The following is a 19511-nucleotide window of genomic DNA, read 5'->3' as shown; positions in this document are numbered from 1 at the left end:
TCAACCGCTCATGCCTCCTCGTCGGAGCATCAAGGCTTCACCTCTGCACGTGCCTGAACTATCTGAGTCTCGCTTCCTGCATCTTGTCATCTACAGGGGTCACGCCCACCTTTTTCCGAATATCTTCATTCCTAATCTTATCTATCCTAGTGTGACCGCACATCCACCTCAACATCCTCATCTCTGCTACCTTCATCCTCTAGATATGGGAGTTCTTAACCTGCCAACACTCTACCCCATACAACATGGCCGTTCTTATTACAGCTCTATAAAACTTACCTTTGAGTATCTGTGGTTCTTTCTTGTCACACAAGACTCCACATGCAAGCCTCCATTTCATCCAGCCCGCCCCTATACGGTGAGTGACGTCCCCGTCGATCTCTCCATCCCCCTGAATCACCGACCCAAGGTACTTGAAACTATTTCTTGGGGATGACTTGTGATCCAAGCCTCACGTCCCTGCCTACTTCCCTCGACTCAGCGCTAAACTTGCACTCCAGGTACTCTGTCTTAGACCTACTCAATTTGAAACCTTTAGACTCGAGGGTCTGTCTCCAAACCTCCAACCTCTCGTTAACACCATCCCTCGTCTCATCAATTAGAACTATGTCATCAGTAAATAACATACACCATGGCACATCCCCTTGAATATGGTGTGTCAGTGCATCCATCACCAAGGCAAATAAGAACGGGCTAAGTGCATCGCCTTGGTGTAACCCATAACAACCGGAAAATGCTCCGAGTCGCCTCACATAGTCCTAACCTTAGTCTTAGCTCCATCATACATGTCCTTGATCGCTCTGATGTAAGTTACCGCCACACCCTTTGCTTTAAAACATCTCTAGAGCACCTCCCTAGGGAGCTTGTCATACGCTTTCTCCAAGTCAATAAATACCATGTGCATGTCCTTCTTCTTATCCCTGTTCTGTTCCACCAGCCTCCTAATAAGGTGGATAGCTTCCGTAGTGGAGCGACGCGAGATGAAACCAAACTGGTTGTCGGATATAGAGGTCGTCTTTGTAATGAACCGACCGATCGTTTTGAGCATTTACACTTCGCTTTCCAGTTCTCGGGCATGGCTAGCCCCGTATAATGTATTATGACTTATGTAAATTGTCGGCTTTGGTTTTCAGGTTAATCGGAACAGATATGGAAGACTGATTCTCAGCTTGAAGCTTTAAATTTGAAAGGTTTGACCAAGTTTTGACTTTTTAATTGATTTTGGATTTGGATTCTTATGATTTGGTTAGCTCCGTTAGCTTATTTTGGACTTGGGAGCGCGTTTGGAATGTGATATGGACGTCCGTGGTAGAATTGGGCTTGAATTGGCAAAATTAAAAATTTGGCATTTCCTGGCCAGCAGTGAAAGTTTTGATATCGGGGTCGGAATGGAATTTCGGAAATTGGAGTAGGTCTGTTGTGTTATTTGTGACGTGTGTGCAAAATTTCAGGTAATTCAGATGAGGTTTGATAGGTTTTTGGATCGGTTGCGGAATTCGGAAGTTTGGAAATCCCTAGGCTTGAATCCGAGGGTGATTTGGTGTTTCGACATTTTTTTGAGTGTTCCGAGGGTTGGTATGAGTTTGAATGATGATATGTGGCTTGTTCGTATTTTTGGTTTGAGGTCCCGGGGGCCTCGGGATGAATTCGGAAGGTTGTCGAAAAGATTGGAATTGTAATTGAGTAGCTTCAGCTGATGTTTTCTGTCATAACCGCACCTGCGGATTGGGGACCGCAGGTGCGTGGTCGCAGAAGGGTAAGGGAGGTCGCAGATGCGGTTTTTGGCCAGTTGAAGCTTGATCGCAGGTGCGGAGGTTCTATCGCACCTGCGGGGCCGCAAGTGCAAGGGGATAGTCGCAGATGCGTAATTTGGCGGATAAGTGGAATCCGCAGCCCGTAGGTGCGCTTGGTTGACCGCAGATGCGGTAGCGTAGGTGCGTTAGTTGGACCGCAGATGTGGAACCCCTGGGCATAACATACAAATTCTTGCCTTCGCGAAATTTGGTCATTTTTCCACAATTTGTGTTCGGACTTGGAACTTTTTGAGAGGGATTCGAGGGGTAACACTTGGAGGTAAGGTTTTTGAACTCAATACTCTATTCTAAGGTGATTTCTAACTGATTAGACATGAAATTAGTGGAATTTAAGGGTTAAAATTGGAGAATTAGGGCTTGTAATTGGAGAGTTTAAATTGGGGATTTGAGGGGCCATTTGAGGTCCGATTTTGATGTTCTTGGTATGTGTAGACTCGTGGGAGGATAAAGATTCTAGTGATGTGATTTTTATCGGATTCCGAGACGTAAGCTCGGGGGTCGGGTTTGGCCAATTTTGGGATTTTTGATGTAATTTGATTATTTTCGCGTGGGCTTTGTTCCTTTAGCATATATTGATGTTATGATTCTGACTTTGGATAGATTCGGGGCGATTTGAGGCCGAGTCGAGTGGCAAAGGCATCGCGGAGTAGATTTTCATCTGGTATGAGGTAAGTAACGATTGTAAATCTAGTCCTGAGGGTATGAAACCCCGGAATTTTGTACTGTTTGGATAAATGAGGTGACGCACATGCTAGGTGACGGGCGCGTGGGCATGCACCCGTAGGGATTGTGACTTGGTCCGCCCCGTGGCAACTATAGAGTTGCTTATTTTGATAAACTTTATATGATATCTATGTGTTTTAGGAATGATTCTGTTAACTTGGGCTAAATGCCATGTTCGGGGCCTTGTGCCATACTGTTTGAACCCTCAGGGGTATTTTACTACTATCCTCAAACTGTTTTGATTCGAAAATATACCCTCAGCCATGATTTTTACCTGTTTATTGTTTGATTCAGTTTCATTACTCTACTTTTAAATATATGAAAGTTGTTTGGCCTGAGTTCCCTGATTTTTCACTGAAATGCCCGAGTGGCTTGTGAGGTTGATGACTGAGAGAGGGCGAGGATCTGATGGTGAGGATTTTATAATTATGGATCGGGCTATATATATATATATATATATCGGTATGCACGCCGCAGCGATATATGGATCGGGATGTACGCCGCAATGATATATGGATCGGGCTGCACGCCGCAGCGATATATGGATCGGGCTTCACGCTGCATCGATAATGGGTCGTGCTGCACGCCGCAGCGATATAGCGCTTGGGCTATAGGAGCTCCTCCGGAGTTTGCACACCCCCAGTGAGCGCAGTCGACTATATATTTATGGATCGGGCTGCACGCCGCAGCGGTTATTATATGGTGCCTATTGAGCGTGAGTGCTGAGTGTGAGTGCTGGATAATGAGTGTTGAGTCACGAGTGACTGAGAGGCTTGCCCAAAGGGCTATATATGAATGATACTTGCCCGAGAGGCTATATATATGAGTGGCACTTCGCCCGAGGGGCTTGTTTATGAAATTACTGTTTTCACTCCTCTTCTTTTATATTGAGCCTCTACTGAAAATTGTTGAACAAAAATGCTTTTATATGTTTTTCATTAAAACTGGACTGGGATACTGATTTGGCCTTTACTATTTTTCACTGAGACTTTATATTATGAATTTTATGTGATTTTACGGCTCGTCACTGCACTCAGCCTTTATTTACTTTATTTACTTACTAAGTTGGCGTACTCACGTTACTCCCTGCACCTTGTGTGCAGATCCAGGTGCCAGAGCATCCGAGTGAGGGCATTCAGCAGCTCCTGAGTATTTTCGGAGATAGCAAGGTAGCTGCACGGCGTTCGCAGCCCTGTCTTTCTCCTTCCTATCCTTAGTGTTTATTTCAGTCTTTTCTTGTATTGAGTAGACAGTATTGGACAGTATCTTAGTGGCTCATGACTAGTGACACCACGATCGAGCAGTGTGGATGTATTTGCGTATTTGTTTTTCGCGTATTTTGTTATATTAAAATGAAAGACTTGTGATATAACTAATTTGGAAATGAATTTACAAAAGACCTTTATGTTATTAGTGTTGAATCGGCTTGCCTAGTACTGTGATAGGCGTCATCACGACCGGGGTGGTTTGGGGTCGTGACAGTCTTCCTCACCCCCACCCTCACCTCCACCACCCTCTCCCAGACTTTCATGGTATGACTTAGTAACTTGATACCCCTATAATTGTTACAACACTAGATATCACCTTCGTTCTTGTACAACGGTACCACTATACTCCACCTCCACTCATCAGGCATCCTCTTCGTCCTAAAAATTACATTGAACAACCCAGTCAGCCACTCCAAGCCTGCTCTACCCACACACTTCCAAAACTCAATCGGAATTTTGTTTGGCCCAGTCGCTCTACCCCTACTCATCATACGCAAAGCCCTCACGACCTCCTCCACCTTAATGCGCCTGCAGTACCTAAAGTCTCAGAGACTTTCCAAATGCACCAAATTCCCTAGCACTATATCCCGGCCCCCCTCCTCATGTAGAAGACCATGGAAGTACGTCTGTCATCTCTGCTTAATCCGGGACTCTCCCATCAATACTCTACCGTCCTCATCTTTGATGTACCTTACTTGGTCTAGGTCTCGAGCCTTCCTCTCCCTCGCTTTAGCCAGCCGAAACAACTTCTTGTCCCTACCTTTTTTCCCTCAATTCCTCGTACAGACGACCAAACGATGCATTCTTATCCTCCGTGACCGCCAACTTTGCCTCCTTCCTCGCTACCTTGTACCTCTCTTTATTTGCTCTCCTCCCCTCCTCGCTATTGCTCCCTGCCAACTTCATATATGCTACCTTCTTCGCCTCCACTCTACCTTGGACTACGTCATTCCGCCACCAGTCGCCTTAGTACCTGCCAGAATAACCCTTCGATATCTCTAGCACCTCTCTCGCCGCCTCCCTCACATAGTTCGCCGTCGTTGACCACATAATGCTCGCGTCCCCACTACTCCTCCAAGCTCTCATAGCTGATAACCTCCCCTCCAACTCTTGGGATTTATCCTTAGTTAAAGCTCCCCATCTAATCCTCGGTCGACCACGAGCATACCTCTTCTTCCTCTTTATCATAATACCGACATCCATCACTAAGAGCATATGTTGAGTCGCGAGGGTCTCTTCCGGGATAACCTTGCAATCCTTGCACAACCCTCCATCACGTCTTCTGAGGAGAAGGTAATCAATCTGAGTCTTCACCACTGAACTTTGGAAAGTTACCAGATGCTCATCCCTCTTCGGAAAAGTCGAGTTCGCAATCACCAGCTCGAAGGCCTTAGTGAAATCTAACAGCGAAGTACCTCTTTCGTTCTTATCCCCAAGGCCAAAGCCACCATTCACCTCGCCATAGCCACCATCATCCGACCCAATATGGCCATTAAAATCCATTCCTATAAATAACCTCTTAGTAGGTGGAATACTACGCACAATATCGTCCAAACCCTCCCAGAAGCGCCTCTTAACCTCCTCATTCGAGCACGCTTGTGGCGTGTAAGCGCTAATGACATTGAGGTGCACTCACCAATCACCAACTTAATAAACATTAGCCTATCATTCACTCGCCTTACCTCAACCACGGACTCTCTAAGATCCCTATCCACCAAGATACCAACTCCATTCTTACCCCTCACGCCCCCAGAGTACCACAGCTTATACCCGTCAGCATTCCTCGCCTTCGACCCTACCCACCTAGTCTCCGGGACATAAGCTATATTGACCTTTCTCTTCTGGAGAATCTTTGCCAACTCAATAGATTTACCTGTCAGCGTGCCTATGTTCCACCACCCGTTCCTCAACCTACAAGCTCCCTTTTTCCCCTTACCCTCCTTGCCTCCCGTCCCACCCACTGACCCCCTCCCCACCTCCCTTCTCACCCCCGGCACCCTCCGAGGATATGACCTTACTCTACCATCCCAGATCACAGCCACTATACTTACGACATACTTCGGTCATTGATTACCAAAGGGTTCGAATGTTATTTTATTTAATAGGGTGCTCTAATTAATCATAAACAATTTTTTACAATTTTTCTTCTAATGATGTGCTGCATGCAATTGATGATTTTTTTGAAGCAAATATCTAATTTCATTGTTGGAAACTAGGTATAAATTCTACTTAAAAAATAGAGGGATCATTGTACTAGAAAGAAGGAAGATAATTAGTTAGCCAAAAAAGATGATAAAGTTAACCCCAAAAGAAGACAATTTGTCCTCTCCAGTCCGTGAATAGTACAAAGTGTCTGACTCTAACATGAGAATATGTCACAAAATTTGGAGGCAGAATAGCCTATTAGACGCTTGTACTTATTTCGATTTGTCATCCTGGTCCCTCTACTCCACAAAGTTTCATCTAGATACTTTTAATTTATCAAAACGAGTGTTTCAAACCCTTCTAACAATGTGTGTCTCTCAATCACACTATGTCAGAATCCACATCAGATAAAAATATGCCATATCATTTTTTATTTTTACAAAAAACGTAAAATAACCCTAACTAACCTTTTTTCTTGTTTGACTTTTTATTTATTTTTCCTCCCTTCCCAATCATCACTTTCTTCTTATTGCCCACCATATTTCGCACTTGCCGGAAAATTTCTCCGGCCACCATGAAACTCTGTTCCTTTTCTATTCCATTATCTATTCCTTTATCCTATTTTTTAAAACCTCTCTCTAAAAAGATCTGAGATTGTATTTTAGCTAACGAACGTTTGTCAAATAAAGATAAAAACAGATCTAAATTTTCTTTCTCTTTCTTGCCCTCACTCTTACCCAAAAACCCATAAAACCTGCCAAAACAATAAATAAAAACTTCATATTATCCTTCAAAAACTCATCGATGTTGGCCAAAAAATATTTCACGACGATCGATGAAGAACCTCAATTTTGATGGTGGTTGACAACAATTAAAAATGGAGGATGAGGAAGAGGAGGACGCCAGCAGGGGGTTTAAAAGTGAATTAGTAAAGTATTTTGATCTTAATAATTTTATTTAATATCAAAGCTTAGTAAAGAGGGGCAGAATGAAGGGTTTTGAAGGGAAATGAATAGGGAAGAAAGAAGATAGAAATAGGGGAATTGGGGTTGCAGAATGGGTTATGACGGGAAGGGTTGGGTCTTTGGGATTTTTTAAATTGCTTTTCTGTTTATTTTTATTATTTTTTAATAATTTTTATAATAATATTTACCTTGAAAAAATAGTAATTATAATTAGATTTGATTTTGTGGTTCTAAAAATACGTGATTTATTTTTATGCTAGTTGTTAGACAGTAGATGCTAAGCGTGAGACTAGAAAATAAAGATAAGAGCTTGAATGTAGTGTGATGCGCGAACCGAGTGACTGAGAATCGGGGCCTCGAGCTAGGTTATACGGGGCCTCGGGGTTGAGCTAAGTGTTAGGCTATGGACAATCGACGGAGAACAAACAGTTCTAAGGGCCTTGATGAGGGCTATTTATGATCAATGATGAGTAATAAATGGAGAACAATCAATGAAAACACAATAAATGCAAGTAATATAATAAATGTAAGCAATAGAATCAAGGGAGAATGTGTTTAAGTTAGAGAGCAGATGATGTTCTTGTTCTTTTATGTTGTATCTTCCTACAAAATGATAAGGACCCCCTTTATATATGAGGAAAAATCCCAACATGGTACAGATGCATTTATTACAAAGATACGTGGTTGGTAGAACCATTTAATGCCTCGGTACGGGCTTGAACTAGCCTAATAGACTTGGTCAGCTTTAATCATGTGCCTTGGGAACTTCCCATTTGTCCATCGTAGCCATCGATTTGTACTGCCCCGAGATCGACCATTAAGAACCCTTGGGGTCGAACCTCGATCCATGCCTCGAGCCTTTGGAGACGTGCTTATGAAGCGTCATGACGACCATAAAATCGGACTCTCTGATTTTACCGTATACAGATAGTCCCCGCGTTTCTTAGAATAGGATGATATGAAACGATTTTGACACCATTCTTCCTTGATCCTCTCGTGATGACATCATGTGTATGGCGTAAGCTTCTGTGATGACTGAAACGTCCAATCGATTCGTCTTTCTAGGAGCATTTTAATACACTGTCGGTTTATTTTCCCAAAAACGGTGATATCGTCGCCGATCCGTTTCCCAAAAATCATTGACTGCGCCCTGTCGATACGTTTCCCAAAGGCATTGATTGTGTCGTCTGTTGCGCTACTGCCTTTCTATAAATGGGAGGTTGGGCCAAAACTCCATCCAGTCATTCTTCAACAGCCTTTAACCCTTTTCTTCTCTTCATCTTCATCCAAGCTCTATTTTCCATGGTTCAAGCCCGTGACCGTAAAGTCACACGGCAGCGGTTTTGCCAGTTATGCCATGGCTATTTCTTAGAGCTTTTCCCCACTGAGTAGGATTGCAATGATTTTATGTTGTTGTTGGCCCGAAATAATTGGGGAGGGGCTTCAAATCATCCCCGCGTCAGAGGATATGCGGACCGTGAACTGTTGCTCATCTCTCTTAAATTCCACCTAGTGTGGCGCTTCACTCCCTTTGCTTTCCCAGAGTGAGGATTCCGCTATTTTGAGCAGCTATACTTTTTCATGAGGTTCTGCTTTCTTGCGTCAGCTCTTTCACCATTTTAGTTCGAAGCTTCGCTTAAGTTCTCGTTTCCCTTCTCTCGTTTTACCATAGTTATGGCTGCTACGCCAAAATTCGTTCATTAAGAAGAGGAGAGTTCCACCTCTGGCTCCCGCTCGGTCGGTGGTACACCACCGGCGTCTGGTGAGCCAACCCCGAGATGTTTTATCTCGAGGAGGGATTTTTCGATAGAGAGACCTCCCAATGTTCAGGGTCATTGGGAGCATGCATCGAAGTTCATTTCTTTAATAGGAGAGGGGCACCTCGAGGTAGTGATGAGAGACCGCGGATGGGTGGTATTGTAGATACCTTTACCGGAAGAGAGCATCATGGCTCATGTAGAATGGTTTTTAAATGTATACACGTACCCCTATACGATGGGTGATCGTTGCCAACCCTGTACTACTATAAAGTAGCAAGAGAGGCCGAAGCAGCTTCTACCCGATAAGGTTGGGATCGATTTCCACAGGGAGCTAGAAATTGGAATTGAGTTTCTATCTAAGTTAGAGTTGTGTAATTATTCCTAATTGCACTTCTAAACATTTTTGGTTTTTGATAAATTTATACCACCAAGAAGCTAAATTGAGCTAAGTTAAGCTAAGAGAAGACTATTGAAGATGTTCTAATTAGTTAAAAGGCACTAGGGGAGTGACTTTCACCTAGGTGGATAATCGACGGGTTCTCGTGTCTAAGGCTAGGTTGTCATATTTGGGGATTACGATATAACCATTGCACGATTCTACTCACTCTATACCTCTCGGTAGTTCGAGTGATTTTGCCCCGATTGACTTTCTCAAGATCAATTGGGTATGATCATTTGTGCAAGCAATTGAGGTTCAAGTTGGGTATTACGATATCTCGGTTTAACCCTTTAATTGGGGCTATCAATTCTCTTGAGTACGCCCTAATTCCTTGTTGGACTAATTCTAGAGTCTTAGGCTCTCTTTCTCAAGAAGAGCCAAAATCAACAAAGCATAAACTAGTGTTTGCAACCACTAATTCAACAATAAAACCATAAATTAGTCCAAATATCAAACACCCATAGACATTCAAACCTTAAATCACAAGACCCATCAGTTACCCACACTAGGGTTGAGTCACAACCCTAGCTGATGGGTCTAGCTACTCATGATAATAGAGAAAAACAAAGATATAGATGAAGATAAACCCATAAAATTAAATTACTAATTAAAACTTGAAGATTCAATGGTAAAACTATTGTAAAATTACTCCAAATAGCAAGAAAGCACTATTTACGAGCGCAACTCAGCTGTAGAATCTAACTGATGACCTAAAAATGGGAAAAGAAACTATTTATACTAGGCCAAAAATTCTGGACAAAAATACCCTTGCGGGGCTAGTGCGGACCGTACAAAATCGAGTGCGGCCGCACTAAGGCTCTTAGCTGAAAATATTGCTCTCTGAACATGGCCACCGCGGGGCACAAAAAATGCACCGCGGCCTCGGTGGCTCCTGTTGCGGTCCGCACAAAATGGAACGCGGACCGCATTGGCAATAATTCTCCAATTTGACAACTCTCTGAAGTTGAGCTCTGCGGACAGCACAGAATCGAGTGCGGCCGCAATGGTATCAACGCGGACCGCACAAAAATGCAGTGCAGCCGCATCACTTGGCTGCCTGGAATTTAGCACTCTCTGAATCTCTTCATTGCGGACCGCACAGAATGAAGTGCGGCCGCATTGGTCCTGTTTTCTGAGCTTGAACTTGTTCTTGGTACTTGTGCATGTTTCACTCCTTTTTGAGTTGGTTTTTGACAAATAGTCACCTTGTTGATCAAACCCTGCAATCAAGTACACATGTAAGACTTTGGGACTATTTTGTACACATTTCTAATCAAAACTCAAGTAAGAAGGAGTGTAAAATACATCAAAATCTCTAGTTATCAACTCCCCCAAACTTAAGCTTTTGCTTGTTCTCAAGCAAACAAAATAAGACCCACCCCTTAAGAGTAAATCCAAGAAAATTCGGTTGACCTAAGGTGACCTCAACTAGAATTAATTGGGACACACAATTGCCCTCAACTCGTATGAATCATTAACAACATCCACTCTTTTAAACACCATGGATCTAGTGCGACACAAGAGCATCAAGAGTTGACTCAACACATCAAAGGAACTCTTTCTATTACTTCGGTCATTGTGGAACCCAAACTCACGCATCCTCGACTCTCCCTAAGCAAACCTCACCTTTAGGATAGTATCACTCAGAACAAGGTTAATGGAAATACACTCATCTCTCTCAAAGAAAAGTCAAAAGTCCGGCACTAGGTACCATATGCTTGCCCCTTATGTGAGTCACCACTAATGTAAGCTTCATTCAACTCAAGATCAAATAAGGCTTTTTTGGAAACATAGTGAAGGCTTTTGGTGTAGGGTAGGAAATGTTTGGTCTAAGTAGGTTCCATCTTCCCTTTAGCACTTCTTTTGCTTCATTTTGGCACACATTCACTTGACTTTTTAAGTCATTCTACTTCTTTCTAAGGGTTAGAGAGACACATTGTCACTCTTTCTCGTACATTTCAAATCTTTTCTCCTTTCTAAATTTTCCACACCTTTCATTCTTTGCTTTTATCGAATCCCTTCATTCTTTTCTACATTGAACATTCTTTTTGTCTTTTTGATTTTCTTTCTTTTTCATTGCCTGTCCTTTTCTTCATTTTGTACCTTTTACCACTTTGTTTCAATCCTCGTCTCTCCCCCCAAACTTGTACTTTTGCCATGTGCTAAGGAAGGATCGGGTGCCAAGAGAGGGTATCATTAGAACGGGTGAAGGCTTGTAGCATGGTTCTTGAAAGTAAAAGGTCTAAGGCTCAAAAGATCTGACTAGGGATTTTATTATTGGTAGGCTATGGAAGTGTTCAAGATATTATTCGGATCAAGGAGAGCCTATAATCACGTCTCAAATCAAATTCCACTTAGGATTTCGCCTAGACAAACATTCAAGGCAAGTTCTAGACCAATGGCTCGGGACTTGGACTTACAATTCAAATTCTCACCACACAAGCTTTGGGATTGCTAAAGACACGAAGCCGGGGGCCCACAACAACCTTAGATAAGATTTGAGCACACAATGGTCCCGAAAAACCAGTTGATGATTATCGGCCAACACAAGAGTCTCAAGGTCACAACTTTCACCATCATACACACAACGATTTATTTTTTACCATGGGATCAAAGACAATGTGTTAGGCCCAAGTGAAGCTTTGCTTGAGGCACCCTTACCAACTACTACTAAAAAGCAAAAAGAAAAACAGACTCACACCCTTAAAAAGGTTGTCATGCCATCCATCATCGAGAAGAGCCACCCGGTTCACACAAATTCCACCTCTAGAAAGAACCGTGGCATTAAGAAAATCAAAGGCTTATTGCAAAAACTCAAAATAAGAAGCTACAAACATAAAATAAGAAGCTAAGAAATGAAAACAATGCGGAAAGTAGAAAGAATATGTACAAGAGGGGATTTAGACGAATATCCAATAGGGAGAATGAATATATACATAAGAAGGTAACTTTATATTCAGACCCAAAGTAAAAAGTACGAAAAGTGCAATTAAATGCTAAAGTTATATACATACCAAAGATAAAAAGGAAAGAAAGCATAAAAGTATTATCATATGTACAATCATCCAAATCCAAATAGGGCTACCCCCTCAAATGAAAGCTGGCATTGTCCTCAATGCCAACTAACCAAAATAAGCACAAAAAGAGAAGGGAGGAAAAAGAAACTCCCTATGGGTCCTCCATCTGGATGGGATCCTGAGTCTGAGTCCCTGGGTCCTCTGTTTGCTCGGGAACCTATGACTGGCTCCCTGTGGCCCGTGGCTCTGCGGGGTCCTGTGCTGGACCTGAACCGAGTCCTGGGCTGACTCCTGGGGCTGGCTGGAGGAATCTCCCTGCGGGTCCTCCAATTGTATGACTGCATCATCTGCACGGGGAATCACCCTCCTCCTCTTGGGAGGCCTGTCTAACTCCTGCTCTGGCTGGGTCATGCAATAACAAATCTAAAGGCAGCTGATCCGCCTTCAACCAGTCAACCTCTACCCTGAGCTTCTTCACCAACTCCTTTGAAGCCCGAGTCTTCCTCATTTTCTTTGACTCCTTTGCAAGCTCCTTAAGTGCCTTCCCATGAGAATCAATGGCCTCTGTGATCAATTTCTGGTTCTCTAGGAGCTTCTTCTGGTTGTCTAGAAGCTCCTTGAGAGTGTCCTCAATGGACTGTGGGACCTGTGGAGGAGGAGGTGCTGACTGGGATGCCACCATAGTAGTTAGTACAGACAACTTAGAAGAAACTGTCTGCATCCAGTTGTTGATGCTGAGGAGGGCCTGGCTCAGACGGTGGGCAGTCAATGGGTAGGCAGAGGTGGAAGGTATGTCGGGAACTGTAGAACTGGATGGACCTGGGGGCATGTCTGCTGATGTGGAAGGAGGCTGAGTTGGAGCCACTACCACTACTGGCTCTTCAGACTGGCCAGTTGAAGCAGTGACTTTTCCCTTGTAGTTCTTGCCTTTAGGGTTGTCATCACCCTGTAGGCTGTACCATGAGAACGATGCCTTTGCTTTCACTTTCACATCAAATTTCCGCTTCTCTACATCTAAGTCATTCAGGTACATGGTCAAGAAGCTGGGGAAGTGATAGTTTCTGTCACCTTCATTCACCACCCGTGTAATAACCTGAGACATAACATTCCCGATGTTAATCGGGTACCCCACCATAATTGATGCTACCAATATAGCCCGGTGAAGAGGGAGTGAGTTGTCGTGGGTTGTGGGCTCTAGTATACTGCACATGAACGTCTCCCACCCCTTAGCCTCGAAATTCAAACTTCTCCTTAAGATCTTCACTCCCGCATTCAACCAATCGGGGGTGGTACCTGGGATTGCCTAGTACTGAGCCAACCAAGGACGGGCCTCCTCACCTAATGCCATCTTCTCTAGATACAATGATTCATCCTCTTCATTGAAGCCCAAGTAGTCAGTTATTGCTTTCCCATCAAATAGTACTTTTAAATTCCGCACCTTGGTCATTTTGGTGCCCTTTTTGATGTGGGCAACATTGGTGTAGAACTCCTTGACCAGGTGCTCGTTTGCATCCTCACAGTAGCTTAAGAAGTACTCCCAGCCCACTCTCTCTATGAACTGTCTTCTCACATTGGGGTTGTGAGGCAAGAGGTCTCTATCAACAAAACTTCGCTCAGGAATCAATTTCCTCTCAGGCCACCATTCTCGGAACTTATGGTAGGCCACCTCACTCACAAACCGGTCCTGCCATGCCTCCGTATTTCTGGTTCTCTCTACTCCTCCCACCTGAGGCTCACCCCCTTCTACTTCATCCCCTACTTCTGCTACAGGGCTCTCTCCGGATAGTGAAGCTGTAGGAGTTGTGGAATATTTTTTGGCACTGCCAGCGGCTGAGCCCTCAGACGACTCAGAAGATACACGCACTGGTGCTTGGGCAATGGGGGAGCCTTGAGGAGTAGGCTCATCTGTCATCCTAAACCCATCCGGGATGTCATTTATAAACTCCGGGATAGAGTCAAAATCAGACAAATCACTGGAATGCTCATACTCACTTCCCGATGAGTGGGAAGCAGCTCTATCAGCGGCCCAGATCGCCTTCCTTGTTGCTTTTATTGCTTCCCGAACTTGGGGGATCAGTTTTATCTTTCCACGTCCCCTCCCCCGGGAGGACTCTCCTCGCCTGGTTGTTTATCACCTTTGCCTCTTGATCTCACCATTGTCTGCAAGCAACATTCAGTCATGCTTTGTTAGTATCAATATAATCAATGTAATTCAGAGTTGCAGGAAAAATAATTGCAGACAGTAAAAAGTTGCAGAATGCAGTTTGCATAAAATACAGTGCGGCCGCAAAGAGGCCATTGTGGACCGCACTAAATGCAATACGGTCCGCACAGAGGTGGGGTTCAGACTACCCACTCTTTGAATCTGTGCACCGCGAACCGCATAAAATGCAATGCGATCCGCATTGAGGCACCGCGGACCGCACAAAATGCAATGCAGCCGCAGTCCTCAAGTTCCACATTCAGATGTTATTTCACCGCGGTTCGCACGAAATGGCATTGCGGACCGCACAGAAGCACAGCGGACCGCACAAAAACCACCGCGGTCGGCACTGAGTCCCTAGCAGCAACACTAACTTAGGGTTCGACGTATTGACCAATTTTAGTCCAAATTTTTACCTACTAATGATTCCCTAGGTGTTACCTCAGTGTTTTATCTAATTATGCCTAATCAACACATGATTAACTAACCTAAACTATAAATTGAAAGAAAAATGGGAAGAACAGAAGAAAAATTAAGAGAAAAATAAAAATCAAAAGAAAATAGCAAAATTAAACAACTAAGAAGGAATTCAAGTTACCAGAAATGAGATGCACTAATGATTAATCGAGACTAAGCAGATGAATTCGTGCAATTTTAGTGATGAACAGTGATTTTTAGGGCTTTGAGAGTACAAAGATCGAAAATTTTAAATGGAGGGCCTCAGGTCCTATTTATAGAAAAAGGTCCTGGGCCCCAGCTTACTTACCCACCGCGGACCGCACAAAATGGTATTGCGGTCCGCACTACACATAATCATGCAAGTTTGAGAAGGCAACCACTGCGGACCGCACAAAATGCTCCGCGGCCGCAGTGGTTCACTGCGGACCCCACAAAATGTAATGCGGACACGGTGGCAAACTTCAGAGAGTTGGTTTTTAACATCCACCATCAGTGCGGTCCGCACTGATTTTGTGCCCCCGCACTAAGCTCTTTGCGGCCGCACAAAATGTAGTGCGGTCCGCATTTCAAACTTCAGAGACTTTATCAATTTTTTCCACTTTGTCCTGCACTGCATCAACACAATCCTACAGCATCTCACAACCAGTCAGTCCAAAAATAAATCCTATACTACAATGAAAATTGAAGAAGAAGAAGAAAAGAAAAACACATGGGTTGCCTCCCAAGAAGCTCCTGATTTAACGTCACGACACGACGCATGTTACCATCAAATCCTTTGAGATGAAGAAGTGCCACCACGTGGCTGTCATCAATTTTTCCCAGGTAATGCTTGACCCTGTGCCCATTAACTCCGAAAACCTCCCCATTTTTGTTCTTCAAATCAAGGGCACCAAACGAAGTCACAAACACCACTTCAAAAGGTCCACTCCATTTTGACTTAAGCTTTCCCGGAAACAAACGTAACCGAGAGTTGAATAAGAGAACCAAATCACCCACTTTGAACTCCTTGCCACGAGCATATTTATCATGAAGGTACTTAATCTTGTCCTTGTACAAGGATGAACTAGAGTAGGCATGGAATTGGAATTCATCAAGTTCATTAAGTTGCTCCACACGAAGATTTGCTGCCACATCCCATTCAAGGTTCAATTTCCTCAAAGCCCACATGGCCTTGTGCTCTAACTCAACCGGTAGATGGAAAGCTTTCCCAAACACCAACTGGTACGGAGACGTACCAATCGGAGTCTTGTAAGCAGTCCTGTAAGCCCATAGAGCATCATCCAACTTCTTAGACCAATCGGTCCTATTTGCATTGACCGTTTTAGACAGAATACTCTTGATTTCCCTGTTTGAGACTTCAACTTGGCCACTCGCCTGAGGATAATACGGAGTAGAAATTTTGTGGTTGACACCATACTTTGCAAGCAAGGTGTCAAAAGCTTTATTGCAAAAATGCGACCCCCCATCACTTATGATTGCACGGGAGTGCCAAACCTTGTAAAAATGCTCTTTTTGAGAAACGCAACCACACTCCTAGCTTCATTGTTGGGCAAAGCCACGGCCTCGACGCATTTTGAAACATAGTCAACCGCCACTAGAATGTAGGTGTTCCTGCACGAGCTTACAAATGGGCCCATGAAATCAATACCCCACACATCAAAAATATCCACTTCTAGAATGGTGTTGAGAGGCATCTCATCTTTCTTCGAAATACCACCCGCTCTTTGACATTCGTCACACCTCTTCACAAGTTCACTTGCATCTTTATACAAAGTTGGCCAAAAAAACCCACAACTCAGAACCTTTGAAGCTGTCCTCGCCCCGCCATGATGGCCACCATAGGGAGAGGAATGACAAGCCTCTAAGATACTCAATTGCTCCTCCTCTGGGACACACCTCCGGATCACTCCATCGGTGCAAATCTTGAATAAGTACGGCTCATCCCAATAGAAATCCAAACTATCCCGTTTGAGCTTCTTCCTTTGGTTAGAAGAGAGCTCACACGGTATTATACCAGTCACAAGGTAATTAGCAACATCCGCAAACCATGGCATATCACTTATTGACACAGAAAGTAGCTGCTCATCGGGAAATGCATAATTGATCTCTAGGCCATCAGACGGCCTCCCTTCCTCCTCCAAGTGGGACAAGTGGTCCGCCACTTGGTTTTCACTACCTTTCCGGTCCACAATTTCCAAATCAAACTCTTGAAGTAACAAGACCCATCGCATCAGCCTAGCTTTGGAGTCTTTCTTCGTCATCAAGTACCTAAGAGCTGCATGATCGGTGTGCACTATGACCTTGGCTCCCATGAGATACGGCCGAAATTTTTCCATTGCGAACACAATAGCCAACAACTCTTTCTCAGTTACCGTGTAGTTCCTTTGAGCCTCATTCATAGTCTTGCTCGCGTAGTACACCGGATGAAACATTTTGTTCACTCTTTGACCCAAAACTGCCCCAACCGCAACATCACTCGCGTCGCACATGAGCTCGAAAGGCAAGCTCCAATTGGGTGCGGTAATGATAGGGGTGGTGGTCAACTTATGCTTGAGAAGTTCAAATGCTTGCATACATCCCTCATCGAACACGAACTTAGCATCCTTTTCTAGTAGCTTACACAAAGGATTCACTACCTTCGAAAAGTCCTTTATAAATCTCCGGTAGAACCCCGCGTGCCCAAGAAAACTTCTAACCCCCTTGACAGAAGTGGGGGGAGGAAGCCTTGAAATCACCTCTATTTTGGCCTTGTCAACCTCTATGCCATGATTTGAAATTTCATGACCCAACACTATGCACTCCTCAACCATAAAGTGACATTTTTCCCAAATTGAGCACAAGATTGGTGTCTTCACAACGGCCAACACTCTATCCAGATTTTTCAAACATTCATCAAATGAATCACCCACAACACTAAAGTCGTCCATGAACACCTCCAAAATATCTTCCACCATATCAGTGAAAATGGCCATCATACACCGTTGGAATGTCGCCGGTGCATTACACAACCCAAAAGGCATCCGAGAAAAGGCAAATGTGCCATATGGACAAGTAAATGTGGTCTTCTCCTGATCCTCCGGAGCAATCAAGATTTGGTTGTACCCAAAATATCCGTCCAAGAAACAATAGAAGGCTCGCCCAGCAAGACAATCAAGCATCTGGTCAAGGAAAGGCAATGGGAAGTGATCCTTGCGGGTCACCTTGTTCAGCTTGCGGTAGTCCATGCACACCCTTCATCCGGTCACTGTCCGGGTTGGAATTAATTTCATTATTAGCATTGGTCACCACGGTCATACCACCCTTCTTCGGCACACACTGCACCGGCGAAGTCCACGAGCTTTCAGAGATAGGATACACAACCCCGGCATCTAACCACTTGATCACCTCCTTTTTCACAACTTCTTGCATTGCCTCATTCAACCTCCTTTGATGTTCCAAAGAGGNCGCCATCCCGACCAGTGAATCATTAAGATTCCTTTTTCAATAGAATCTTTTGCATTCACAAGTTCCGTCGTTCCCATCACTTCTTACTTAATGGTTAGGTCCGAATTCTACAATGGAGCTCAGAATGAAATTGGTTCTTGAGTCAATCTTCTCAGTCTTTATTGGCTCGAAGCTCTTGATTTTTTATTCTATTTCTATAAGAAGATTCATTTTATTATGGTATGAATGCGTATTGATGCTTTATTACACTGCCTTTTATGAGATTACTCATAGACCTTACATATTGGAATCAAGATCCAAAGAGAGTTTCCTAGGCTCATAAGAATAAGAGCCCATTCCATGTAAAGCATTTACGCACTCCACTCGGCCCTCATCATCATTGACATCAGATTCAACAATACGGCCTACAGAGGGTCCTCCACATTGATCATTGCACTAGTATCATCAATTATCACAGCCGTGACAAGATCCACAAATGAGCACACTTCGGTACAATTGGGCTGCTTCATTGACTTGCACACATGAAAGACCACCTTTTCATCACCTACCCAGAAAGTGAGTTCCCCAGCTTCTACATCAACTAGAGCCTTCCCCGTAGCAAGGAAAGGTCTCCCCAATATGATCGGAACTTCATAATCTACTTCACAATCCAAGATCACAAAATCAACTGGCAAGATAAATTTGTCCACCGGACAAGCACATCATCAACAATGCCCAATGGTCTCTTCATTGATCTATCCGCCATTTGCAATCTCGTGGAAGTCAGCCTCGGTGGCCCAATACCCAAAGTCTTGAAAACTGAGTAGGGCATCAAGTTGATACTCGCCCCTAAATCACATAGAGCTTTAGCAAAGTCTGCACTCCCAATAGTGCAAGGGATGGTCAAAGCACCGGGATCCTCCAACTTCGGAGCCATTGAATGTACTATAGAACTAACCTGGTGGGTCATCTTGATAGTTTCACAGTCCATGGATCTTTTCTTCGTCATCAAATCTTTCATGAATTTTGCATAGCCAGGCATCTGCTCCAAAGCCTCCACCAAAGGCACATTGATGGATAAGCTCTTCATCACGTCAATGAACTTTTTGAACTGATTCTCATTTTTCTGCTTTGCTAGCCTCTGAGGGTAAGGTGGAGGTGGCCTAGGCAAGGGTGCCTTGGCTTTTGGCACAACCGGCTCCGGCATGTCGATTACGTGTTCCCTAGACGGGTTCACATCATTTTGTGTTTCCACCTCGGCATCTTGAATATCAATCCTCACTTCTTCATTCACA

The sequence above is a fragment of the Nicotiana attenuata genome, chromosome 5 (assembly GCF_001879085.1).
Source record: "Nicotiana attenuata strain UT chromosome 5, NIATTr2, whole genome shotgun sequence".
Classification (NCBI taxonomy): domain Eukaryota; kingdom Viridiplantae; phylum Streptophyta; class Magnoliopsida; order Solanales; family Solanaceae; genus Nicotiana; species Nicotiana attenuata.
The sequence above is the reverse complement of the archived record's forward strand: the minus strand, read 5'-3'. Positions refer to the sequence as shown.